The sequence below is a fragment of the Scyliorhinus torazame genome, chromosome 24 (genome assembly GCF_047496885.1).
Source record: "Scyliorhinus torazame isolate Kashiwa2021f chromosome 24, sScyTor2.1, whole genome shotgun sequence".
Classification (NCBI taxonomy): domain Eukaryota; kingdom Metazoa; phylum Chordata; class Chondrichthyes; order Carcharhiniformes; family Scyliorhinidae; genus Scyliorhinus; species Scyliorhinus torazame.
The window spans coordinates 19,707,949-19,721,488 of record NC_092730.1 but is presented as its reverse complement, the minus strand read 5'-3'; the positions used below and the strand labels follow the sequence as shown (position 1 = coordinate 19,721,488).

Genomic DNA, 13,540 nt, shown 5'->3' with positions numbered 1-13,540 from the left:
TGTAACACTCTCTCATACACCCCACACCCCTCACTGTAACACTCTCCGATATACCCCACACCCCTCACTGTAACACTCTCTGATATACCCCACACCCCTCAGTGTAACACTCTCTGATATGCCCCACAACCCTCACTGTAACACTCCCTGATATACCCCACACCCCTCACTGTAACACTCTCTGATATACCCCACAACCCTCACTGTAACACTCTCTCATATACCCCACACCCCTCACTGTAACACTCTCTCATACACCCCACACCCCTCAGTGTAATACTCTCTGATATACCCCACACACCTCACTGTAACACTCTCTGATATACCCCACACCCCTCACTGTAACACTCTGATATACCCCACACCCCTCACTGTAACACTCCCTGATATACCCCACACCCCTCACTGTAACACTCTGATATACCCCACACCCCTCACTGTAACACTCTCTGATATACCCCACAACCCTCACTGTAACACTCTGATATACCCCACACCCCTCACTGTAACACTCTGATATACCCCACACCCCTCACTGTAATACTCTCTGATATACCCCACTCCCCTCACTGTAGCAGTCTCTGATATACCCCACACCCCTCACTGTAGCACTCTCTGATATACCCCACGCCCCACACTGTAACACTCTCTGATATACCCCACACCCCTCACTGTAACATTCTCTGATATACCCCACACCCCTCACTGTAACACTCTCTGATATACCCCACACCCCTCACTGTAACACTCTGATATACCCACACCCCTCACTGTAACACTTTGATATACCCCACACCCCTCACTGTAACACTCTCTGATATACCCCACACCCCTCACTGTAACACTCTGATATACCCCACACCCCTCACTGTAACACTCTGATGTCCCCTACACCCCTCACTGTAACACTCTCTGATATACCCCACACCCCTCACTGTAACACTCTCTGATATACCCCACACCCCTCACTGTAACACTCTCTAATATACCCCACACTGTAACACACTCTGATATACCTCACACCCCTCACTGTAACACACTCTGATATACCTCACACCTCTCACTGTGAGACTCTCTCATAGACCCCACACCCCTCACTCTAACACTCTCTGATACACCCCACACCCCTCACTGTAACACTCTCTGATATACCTCACACCCCTCACTGTAACACTCTCCGATATACCCCACACCCCTCACTGTAACACTCTCTGATATACCCCACACCCCTCACTGTAACACTCTCTGATATACCCCACAACCCTCACTGTAACACTCCCTGATATACCCCACACCCCTCACTGTAACACTCTCTGATATACCCCACAACCCTCACTGTAACACTCCCTGATATACCCCACACCCCTCACTGTAACACTCCCTGATATACCCCACACCCCTCACTGTAACACTCTCTGATATACCCCACAACCCTCAATGTAACACTCTCTCATATACCCCACACCCCTCACTGTAACACTCTCTCATACACCCCACACCCCTCACTGTAACACTCTCCGATATACCCCACACCCCTCACTGTAACACTCTCTGATATACCCCACACCCCTCACTGTAACACTCTCTGATATGCCCCACAACCCTCACTGTAACACTCCCTGATATACCCCACACCCCTCACTGTAACACTCTCTGATATACCCCACAACCCTCACTGTAACACTCTCTCATATACCCCACACCCCTCACTGTAACACTCTCTCATACACACCACAACCCTCAGTGTAACACTCTCTGATATACCCCACACACCTCACTGTAACACTCTCTGATATACCCCACACCCCTCACTGTAACACTCTGATATACCCCACACCCCTCACTGTAACACTCCCTGATATACCCCACACCCCTCACTGTAACACTCTGATATACCCCACACCCCTCACTGTAACACTCTCTGATATACCCCACACCCCTCACTGTAACACTCTCTGATATCACCCACACCCCTCACTGTAACACTCTGATATACCCCACAACCCTCACTGTAACACTCTGATATACCCCACACCCCTCACTGTAACACTCTCTGATATACCCCACACCCCTCACTGTCACACTCCATGATATACACCACACCCCTCACTGTAACACTCTCTGATATACCCCACACCCCTCACTGTAATACTCTCTGATATACCCCACTCCCCTCACTGTAGCAGTCTCTGATATACCCCACACCCCTCACTGTAGCACTCTCTGATATACCCCACGCCCCACACTGTAACACTCTCTGATATACCCCACACCCCTCACTGTAACATTCTCTGATATACCCCACACCCCTCACTGTAACACTCTCTGATATACCCCACACCCCTCACTGTAACACTCTGATATACCCACACCCCTCACTGTAACACTTTGATATCCCGCACACCCCTCACTGTAACACTCTCTGATATACCCCACACCCCTCACTGTAACACTCTGATATACCCCACACCCCTCACTGTAACACTCTGATGTCCCCTACACCCCTCACTGTAACACTCTCTGATATACCCCACACCCCTCACTGTAACACTCTCTGATATACCCCACACCCCTCACTGTAACACTCTCTAATATACCCCACACTGTAACACTCTCTGATATACCCCACACACCTCACTGTAGCACTCTCTGATATACCCCACACCCGTCACTGTAACACTCTCTGATATACCTCACACCCCTCACTGCAACACTCTCTCATATACCCAACACCCCTCACTGTAACACTCTGATAGAACCCACACCCCTCACTGTAACACTCTCTGATATAACCCACACCCCTCACTGTAACACTCTGATATACCCCACAACCCTCACTGTAACACTCTGATATACCCCACACCCCTCACTGTAACTCTCTCTGATATACCACAAACCCCTCACTGTAACACTCTCTGATGTACCCCACACCCCTCACTGTAACAGTCTGATATACCCCACACCCCTCACTGTAACACTCTCTGATATACCCTACACCCCTCACTGTAACACTCTCTGATATATCCCACACCCCTCACTGTAACACTCTCTGATATACCCCACACCCCTCACTGTAACACTCTCTGATATACCCCACACCCCTCACTGTAACACTCTCTGATATACCCCACACCCCTCACTGTAACACTCTCTGATATACCTCACACCCCTCACTGCAACACTCTGATATACCCCACACCCCTCACTGTAACACTCTCTGATACACCCCACACCCCTCACTGTAACACTCTCTGATATACCCCACACTCCTCACTGTAACACTCTCTGATATACCCCACACCCCTCACTGTAACATTCTCTGATATACCCCACACCCCTCACTGTAACACTCTGATATACCCCACACCCCTCACTGTAACACTCTCTGATATACCCCACACCCATCACTGTAACACTCTGATATACCCCACACCCGTCACTGTAACACTCTCTGATATACCCCACACCCCTCACTGTAACACTCTCTGATATACCCCACACCCCTCACTGTAACACTCTGATATACCCCACACCGCTCACTGTAACACTCTCTGATATACCCCACACCCCTCACTGTAACACTCTGATATACCCCACACCCCTCACTGTAACACTCTGATGTCCCCTACACCCCTCACTGTAACACTCTCTGATATACCCCACACCCCTCACTGTAACACTCTCTGATATACCCCACACCCCTCACTGTAACACTCTCTGACATACCCCACACTGTAACACTCTCTGAAATACCCCACACCCCTCACTGTAGCACTCTCTGATATACCCCACACCCCTCACTGTAACACTCTCTGATATACCCACACCCCTCACTGTAACACTCTCTGCTATACCTCACACCCCTCACTGCAACACTGTCTGATATACCCCACACCCCTCACTGTAACACTCTCTGATATACCCCACACCCCTCACTGTAACACTCTCTCATATACCCAACACCCCTCACTGTAACACTCAGATATAACCCACACCCCTCACTGTAACACTCTGATATACCCCACAACCCTCACTGTAACACTCTGATATACCCCACACCCCTCACTGTAACACTCTCTGATATACCCCACACCCCTCACTGTAACACTCTCTGATGTACCCCACATCCATCACTGTAACACTCTGATATACCCCACACCCCTCACTGTAACACTCTCTGATATACCCCACACCCCTCACTGTAACACTCTCTGATATACCCCACACTCCTCACTGTAACACTCTCTGATATACCCCACACCCCTCACTGTAACACTCTCTGATATACCCCACTCCCCTCACTGTAGCCCTCTCTGATATACCCCACACCCCTCACTGTAGCACTCTCTGATATACCCCACGCCCCACACTGTAACACTCTCTGATATACCCCACACCCCTCACTGTAACACTCTCTGATATACCCCACACCCCTCACTGTAACACTCTCTGATATACCCCACACCCCTCACTGTAACACTCTGATATACCCCACACCCCTCACTGTAACACTCTCTGATATACCCCACACCCCTCACTGTAACACTCTCTGATATACCCACACCCCTCACTGTAACACTCTCTGATATACCTCACACCCCTCACTGTAACACTCTCTGATACACCCCACACCCCTCATTGTAACACTCTCTGATATACCCCACAGACCTCACTGTAACACACTCTAATATACCCTACACCCCTCACTGTAACACTCTCTGATATACCCCACACCCCTCACTGTAACACTCTCTGATATACCCACACCCCTCACTGTAACTCTCTGATATACCCCACACCCCTCACTGTAACACTCTCTGATATACCCCACACCCCTCACTGTAACACTCTCTGATACACCCCACACCCCTCACTGTAACGCTCTCTGATATACCCCACACCCCTCACTGTAACACTCTCGGATATACCCCACACCCCTCACTGTAACGCTCTCTGATATACCCCACACCCCTCACTGTAAGGCTCTCTGATATACCCCACACCCCTCACTGTAACGCTCTCTGATATACCCCACACTCCTCACTGTAACACTCTCTGATATATCCCACACCCCTCACTGTAACACTCTCTGATAGACCCCACACCCCTCACTGTAACACTCTCTGATATACCCCACACCCCTGACTGTAACACTCTCTGATATACCCCACACCCCTCACTGTAACACTCTCTGATATACCCCACACCCCTCACTGTAACACTCTCTGATATACCCCACACCCCTCACTGTAACGCTCTCTGATATACCCCACACCCCTCACTGTAACGCTCTCTGATATACCCCACACCCCTCACTGTAAGGCTCTCTGATATACCCCACACCCCTCACTGTAACACTCTCTGATATACCCCACACCGTCACTGTAACACTCTCTGATATACATCACACCCCTCACTGTAACACTCTCCGATATACCCCACACCCCTCACTGTAACGCTCTCTGATATACCCCACACCCCTCACTGTAACGCTCTCTGATATACCCCACACCCCTCACTGTAACACTCTGATATACCCACACCCCTCACTGTAACACTTTGATATCCCGCACACCCCTCACTGTAACACTCTCTGATATACCCCACACCCCTCACTGTAACACTCTGATATACCCCACACCCCTCACTGTAACACTCTGATGTCCCCTACACCCCTCACTGTAACACTCTCTGATATACCCCACACCCCTCACTGTAACACTCTCTGATATACCCCACACCCCTCACTGTAACACTCTCTAATATACCCCACACTGTAACACTCTCTGATATACCCCACACACCTCACTGTAGCACTCTCTGATATACCCCACACCCGTCACTGTAACACTCTCTGATATACCTCACACCCCTCACTGCAACACTCTCTCATATACCCAACACCCCTCACTGTAACACTCTGATAGAACCCACACCCCTCACTGTAACACTCTCTGATATAACCCACACCCCTCACTGTAACACTCTGATATACCCCACAACCCTCACTGTAACACTCTGATATACCCCACACCCCTCACTGTAACTCTCTCTGATATACCACAAACCCCTCACTGTAACACTCTCTGATGTACCCCACACCCCTCACTGTAACAGTCTGATATACCCCACACCCCTCACTGTAACACTCTCTGATATACCCTACACCCCTCACTGTAACACTCTCTGATATATCCCACACCCCTCACTGTAACACTCTCTGATATGCCCCACACCCCTCACTGTAACACTCTCTGATATACCCCACACCCCTCACTGTAACACTCTCTGATATACCCCACACCCCTCACTGTAACACTCTCTGATATACCTCACACCCCTCACTGCAACACTCTGATATACCCCACACCCCTCACTGTAACACTCTCTGATACACCCCACACCCCTCACTGTAACACTCTCTGATATACCCCACACTCCTCACTGTAACACTCTCTGATATACCCCACACCCCTCACTGTAACATTCTCTGATATACCCCACACCCCTCACTGTAACACTCTGATATACCCCACACCCCTCACTGTAACACTCTCTGATATACCCCACACCCATCACTGTAACACTCTGATATACCCCACACCCGTCACTGTAACACTCTCTGATATACCCCACACCCCTCACTGTAACACTCTCTGATATACCCCACACCCCTCACTGTAACACTCTGATATACCCCACACCCCTCACTGTAACACTCTCTGATATACCCCACACCCCTCACTGTAACACTCTGATATACCCCACACCCCTCACTGTAACACTCTGATGTCCCCTACACCCCTCACTGTAACACTCTCTGATATACCCCACACCCCTCACTGTAACACTCTCTGATATACCCCACACCCCTCACTGTAACACTCTCTGACATACCCCACACTGTAACACTCTCTGAAATACCCCACACCCCTCACTGTAGCACTCTCTGATATACCCCACACCCCTCACTGTAACACTCTCTGATATACCCACACCCCTCACTGTAACACTCTCTGCTATACCTCACACCCCTCACTGCAACACTGTCTGATATACCCCACACCCCTCACTGTAACACTCTCTGATATACCCCACACCCCTCACTGTAACACTCTCTCATATACCCAACACCCCTCACTGTAACACTCAGATATAACCCACACCCCTCACTGTAACACTCTGATATACCCCACAACCCTCACTGTAACACTCTGATATACCCCACACCCCTCACTGTAACACTCTCTGATATACCCCACACCCCTCACTGTAACACTCTCTGATGTACCCCACATCCATCACTGTAACACTCTGATATACCCCACACCCCTCACTGTAACACTCTCTGATATACCCCACACCCCTCACTGTAACACTCTCTGATATACCCCACACTCCTCACTGTAACACTCTCTGATATACCCCACACCCCTCACTGTAACACTCTCTGATATACCCCACTCCCCTCACTGTAGCCCTCTCTGATATACCCCACACCCCTCACTGTAGCACTCTCTGATATACCCCACGCCCCACACTGTAACACTCTCTGATATACCCCACACCCCTCACTGTAACACTCTCTGATATACCCCACACCCCTCACTGTAACACTCTCTGATATACCCCACACCCCTCACTGTAACACTCTGATATACCCCACACCCTTCACTGTAACACTCTCTGATATACCCCACACCCCTCACTGTAACACTCTCTGATATACCCACACCCCTCACTGTAACACTCTCTGATATACCTCACACCCCTCACTGTAACACTCTCTGATACACCCCACACCCCTCATTGTAACACTCTCTGATATACCCCACAGACCTCACTGTAACACACTCTAATATACCCTACACCCCTCACTGTAACACTCTCTGATATACCCCACACCCCTCACTGTAACACTCTCTGATATACCCACACCCCTCACTGTAACTCTCTGATATACCCCACACCCCTCACTGTAACACTCTCTGATATACCCCACACCCCTCACTGTAACACTCTCTGATACACCCCACACCCCTCACTGTAACGCTCTCTGATATACCCCACACCCCTCACTGTAACACTCTCGGATATACCCCACACCCCTCACTGTAACGCTCTCTGATATACCCCACACCCCTCACTGTAAGGCTCTCTGATATACCCCACACCCCTCACTGTAACGCTCTCTGATATACCCCACACTCCTCACTGTAACACTCTCTGATATATCCCACACCCCTCACTGTAACACTCTCTGATAGACCCCACACCCCTCACTGTAACACTCTCTGATATACCCCACACCCCTGACTGTAACACTCTCTGATATACCCCACACCCCTCACTGTAACACTCTCTGATATACCCCACACCCCTCACTGTAACACTCTCTGATATACCCCACACCCCTCACTGTAACGCTCTCTGATATACCCCACACCCCTCACTGTAACGCTCTCTGATATACCCCACACCCCTCACTGTAAGGCTCTCTGATATACCCCACACCCCTCACTGTAACACTCTCTGATATACCCCACACCGTCACTGTAACACTCTCTGATATACATCACACCCCTCACTGTAACACTCTCCGATATACCCCACACCCCTCACTGTAACGCTCTCTGATATACCCCACACCCCTCACTGTAACGCTCTCTGATATACCCCACACCCCACACTGTAACGCTATCGGATATACCCCACACCCCTCACTGTAACGCTCTCTGATATACCCCACACTCCTCACTGTAACACTCTCTCATATACCGCTGTCTGGAATTGTGAATCATTCCACATTCTGTGACCCGCTCCCCTCCTGCTGTTCGCCGCTGCCCGTTTCCTTGCTGCGTGTCTCCGTTTCCGAGGACGGTGAGTCCTCGGAACGCTCCCTCTGACGGTGTTCGGAGCGGGCCCTCGTTCCCGCCTGAGATCTGGAGAGATCGTTCCCATTTCTGCATCCCTCCGCGTCCGACGCGACTGACAGAGGTCTGTGGGTGGGGGGGGGGGGGAAGCCAAACGCTGCACCTGCCCCCCCAGCGGCGCTCCGAGGGATCCCGAATTTCGCCCTCGCCCGGGATTCTGCCACCCTATCTGGCTGAGGAATTCCGGAATCCGGAAGTCAGGGTATCCTATTCATAGAATTTACAGTGCAGAAGGAGGCCATTCGGCCCATCGAGTCTGCACCGGCTCTTGGTAAGAGCACCCCACCCAAAGTCAACACCTCCACCCTATCCCCATAACCCAGTAACCCCACCCAACACTAAGGGCAATTTATCACGGCCAATCCACCTAACCTGCACATCTTTGGACTGTGGGAGGAAACCGGAGCACCCGGAGGAAACCCACGCAGACACAGGGAGGACGTGCAGACTCCGCACAGACAGTGACCCCGCGGGGAATCGAACCTGGGACCCTGAAGCAATTGTGCTATCCACAAGGCTACCGTGCTGCCCACTATTGCCAGCGACTGGGGATTGAGTGTGTCTCCAGCACGGCGCTGTCATGTACAGCGTGACACCTGATATCAGTGAACATTGTGTCCTACTTCTCCGATGTAAGTGGGAGCGCTCAGGACACGCTCTCGACAAAGGTCGCTCTGCTGCTGAGCACGAAGACACTTTGTCGCCAAGAGGTGAAACATATTGATGACATGGATTGTCCGGTGACCTAACAGGAGGTCGTTAGTCCTCTGGTGACACGGCAGAGAGAGGGGGAGAGGGAGAGCTCGGAGAAAGGAGAACGAGGGCTCCAGAGAGAGACGCAAGGCCCAAAGCCTGAAGCAGTTTGGACCGGCCTTCTTATTTCCTCCATTTTCCTCATGTTCAACTTTAAATATACAAGAGCAGTTCAGACCCAGTCCATTTACACCCCCTTACTGTTTTTTTCCCCCCTCCTGGGAGAGAGGGGAGGAGGGAGGGGAGGATTGAGCTGGGAGAGAGGGAGGAGGGAGGCAGTGAGGGGGGAGAGACGGGGAATTAAGCTGGGGAAAGGGAGGAGAGGGAGAAAGAGGGAAAGAGAGAGAGGGAGAGAGAGGAGAGGGGAAGAGAAGGTGTATTGAGCTGGGGAGAGAGAGGGAGAGAGAGAGAGAGGGAGAGAGAGAGAGAGTGAGAGAGGGGAGGAGAGATAGAGGGAGAGAGAGGGAGAGTGAGAGAGAGAGCGAGAGAGGGGAGGAGAGATAGAGGGAGAGAGAGGGAGAGTTAGAGAGAGAGTGAGAGAGAGACGGAGGAGTGGAGGAGAGATGGAGAGACAGAGTGAGAGAGAGAGAGAGAGAGAGGGAGAGTGAGAGAGGGAAACTGAGAGAGAGAGATGGAGGAGGGGAGGAGGGATAGAGAGAGAGGGAGAGAGAGTGAGAGAGGGAGAGACGGAGGAGGGGAGGAGAGAGAGAGAGTGAGAGAGAGAGATGAAATGAAATGAAAATCGCTTATTGTCAAAAGTAGGCTTCAATGAAGTTACTGTGAAAAGCCCCTAGTCGCCACATTCCGGCGCCTGTTCGGGGAGGCTGTTACGGGAATTGAACCGTGCTGCTGCCCTGCCTTGGTCTGCTTTAAAAGCCAGCGATTTTGCCCTGTGCTAAACAGCCCGAGAGAGATGGAGGAGGTGAGGAGAGAGAGAGAGAGGGAGAGTGAGGGGGAGAGAGGAGGGGGGGAGGAGAGAGAGGAGTGGTGCCCCTGTGTCTAATCTGGGACCTCGACTCCATGTTCCCGCCCGCTCCCCACACCCGAATTCCCGGAGAGGCGAAGGGCGGGATTCCCCGGTTTCCCCCCGCCCCCGGCGAGACGGCGCTGCGCCCGCCCCGAGCGCGTCCGTCCTTCGGGACGGAGACTAGCACTGTGCAGTGAGACCTCCCTCCTCACATTCCTGACCCTCCCCCCCCCCCACCCCGGTGGGTAGAAGCGTGTAGAATGAGCACGATCGCGCAGTTGTAAGCTTAGCAGCGACTCCCCACGCTGGGAGGGTTTTCATTCATTGAGCGGACATGGGGTAATATTTGCCCATTCCTAATTGCCCCTCGCTTGGCCACCTGGAGCGAGGGCGGTTTAACAGTCAACCAGATTGCTGTGTGCGCTTGGAGGGGCTGTAGGCCAGACCGGGGTAAGGACAACAGATTTCCCCCTTTCCCCAAACATTAGTGATGGATTTTTATGACAATCTGCAATGGTTAACATAAGACCATAAGACGTAGGAGCAGAATTAGGCCACTCGGCCCATCGAGTCTGCTCCCATTCAATCATGGCTGATATTTTCTCATCCCCCATTCTCCTGCCTTCTCCCCATAACCCCTGATCCCCTCATTAATCAAGAACCTATCTATCTCTGTCTTAGAGACACTCAGTGATTTGGCCTCCACAGCCTTCTGCGGCAAAGAGTTCCACAGATTCACCACCCTCTGGCTGAAGAAATTCCTCCTCATCTCTGTTTTAAAGGGTCGTCCCTTCAGTCTGAGATTGTGTCCTCTGGTTCTAGTTTCTCCTACAAGTGGAAACATCCTCTCCACGTCCACTCTATCCAGGCCTCGCGGTATCCTGTAAGTTTCAATAAGATCCCCCCCCCTCATCCTTCTAAACTCCAGCGAGTACAGACCCAGAGTCCGCAACCGTTCCTCACACGACAAGCCCTTCATTCCGGATTTTTAGCCAGTTCAAACTTCATCAACTGCCCGATGATGGGTTCGAACCCGGGGCCGCCAGAGCAGTACCCTGGGTTGCTAGTCCAGCGACAGTACCACTACACCCACCCCCCGCTCTGGCCATAAACTGGACATGTTCTGCTGCAGCGGGTAACGTCCCTGCCTCTGGGCCCGAAGCTCATGGTTCGAGTGTCCCACTCTCGGAGTGGCCACCCTCTGTGGCGGGGCCTAATCTGTGAGCCTGGAAGTCCTTCCGGGCGGGGCCGCCGGCAAAAACCGGGAGGGTTCCCCGCCAGTTACCGCGGAAGGCTAATGGCAAAAAAGCACTGCAGCGCTTTGCCAGGAGTAATGGCGGAGACATTCGACGGACGCCCGTGACCTCGGAACACGCCAACGGAAGCCCGTGACCACGGAACACGCCAACGGAAGCCCCTGACCTCGGAACACACCAACGGAAGCCCGTGACCACGGAACATGCCAACGGAAGCCTGTGACCACGGAACACGCCAACGGAAGCCCGTGACCACGGAACACGCCAACGGAAGCCCCTGACCTCGGAACACACCAACGGAAGCCCGTGACCACGGAACATGCCAACGGAAGCCCGTGACCACGGAACACGCCAACGGAAGCCCCTGACCTCGGAACACACCAACGGAAGCCCGTGACCACGGAACACGCCAACGGAAGCCCCTGACCACGGAACACCGCAACGGAAGCCCCTGACCTCGGAACACGCCAACGGAAGCCCATGACCACGGAACACGCCAACGGAAGCCCCTGACCACGGAACAACCCAACGGAAGCCCGTGACCACGGAACACGCCAACGGAAGCCCCTGACCTCAGAACACCGCAATGGAAGCCCGTGACCACGGAACACGCCAACGGAAGCCCCTGACCTCGGAACACCGCAATGGAAGCCCGTGACCACGGAACACGCCAACGGAAGCCCGTGACCACGGAACACGTCAACAGAAGCCCCTGACCACGGAACACGCCAACGGAAGCCCATGACCACGGAACACGCCAACGGAAGCCCCCGACCTCGGAACACCGCAATGGAAGCCCGTGACCACGGAACACGGCAACGGAAGCCCCTGACCTCGGAACACCGCAATGGAAGCCCGTGACCACGGAACACGCCAACGGAAGCCCGTGACCACGGAACACGCCAACGGAAGCCCATGACCACGGAACACGCCAACGGAAGCCCATGACCACGGAACACGCCAACGGAAGCCCCTGACCACGGAACACGCCAACGGAAGCCCGTGACCACGGAACACCGCAATGGAAGCCCGTGACCACGGAACACGCCAACGGAAGCCCCTGACCACGGAACACGCCAACGGAAGCCCGTGACCACGGAACACCGCAATGGAAGCCCGTGACCACGGAACACGCCAACGGAAGCCCATGACCACGGAACAACCCAACGGAAGCCCGTGACCACGGAAGAACCCAACGGAAGCCCGTGACCACAGAACACGCCAACGGAAGCCCATGACCACGGAACAACCCAACGGAAGCCCGTGACCATGGAACAACCCAACGGAAGCCCGTGACCACGGAAGAACCCAACGGAAGCCCGTGACCACGGAAGAACCCAACGGAAGCCCGTGACCACGGAACACGCCAACGGAAGCCCATGACCACGGAACACGCCAACGGAAGCCCATGACCACGGAACACGCCAACGGAAGCCCCTGACCTCGGAACACCGCAATGGAAGCCCGTGACCACGGAACACGCCAACGGAAGCCCCTGACCACGGAACACACCAACGGAAGCCCCTGACCTCGGAACACCGCAATGGAAGCCCGTGACCACGGAACACGCCAACGGAAGCCCATGACCATGGAACACGACAACGGAAGCCCCTGACCACGGAACACGCCAA

The 13,540-nt window shown here is 52.9% G+C and overlaps 1 protein-coding gene across 1 annotated transcript in view; it reads right to left on the bottom strand.

The window, feature by feature from the left end:
* LOC140400210 (neurexin-2-like) overlaps positions 1-13,540 on the bottom strand; it is a 2,085,493-nt gene that overhangs the window by 519,164 nt on the left and 1,552,789 nt on the right. The window lies entirely within an intron of this gene.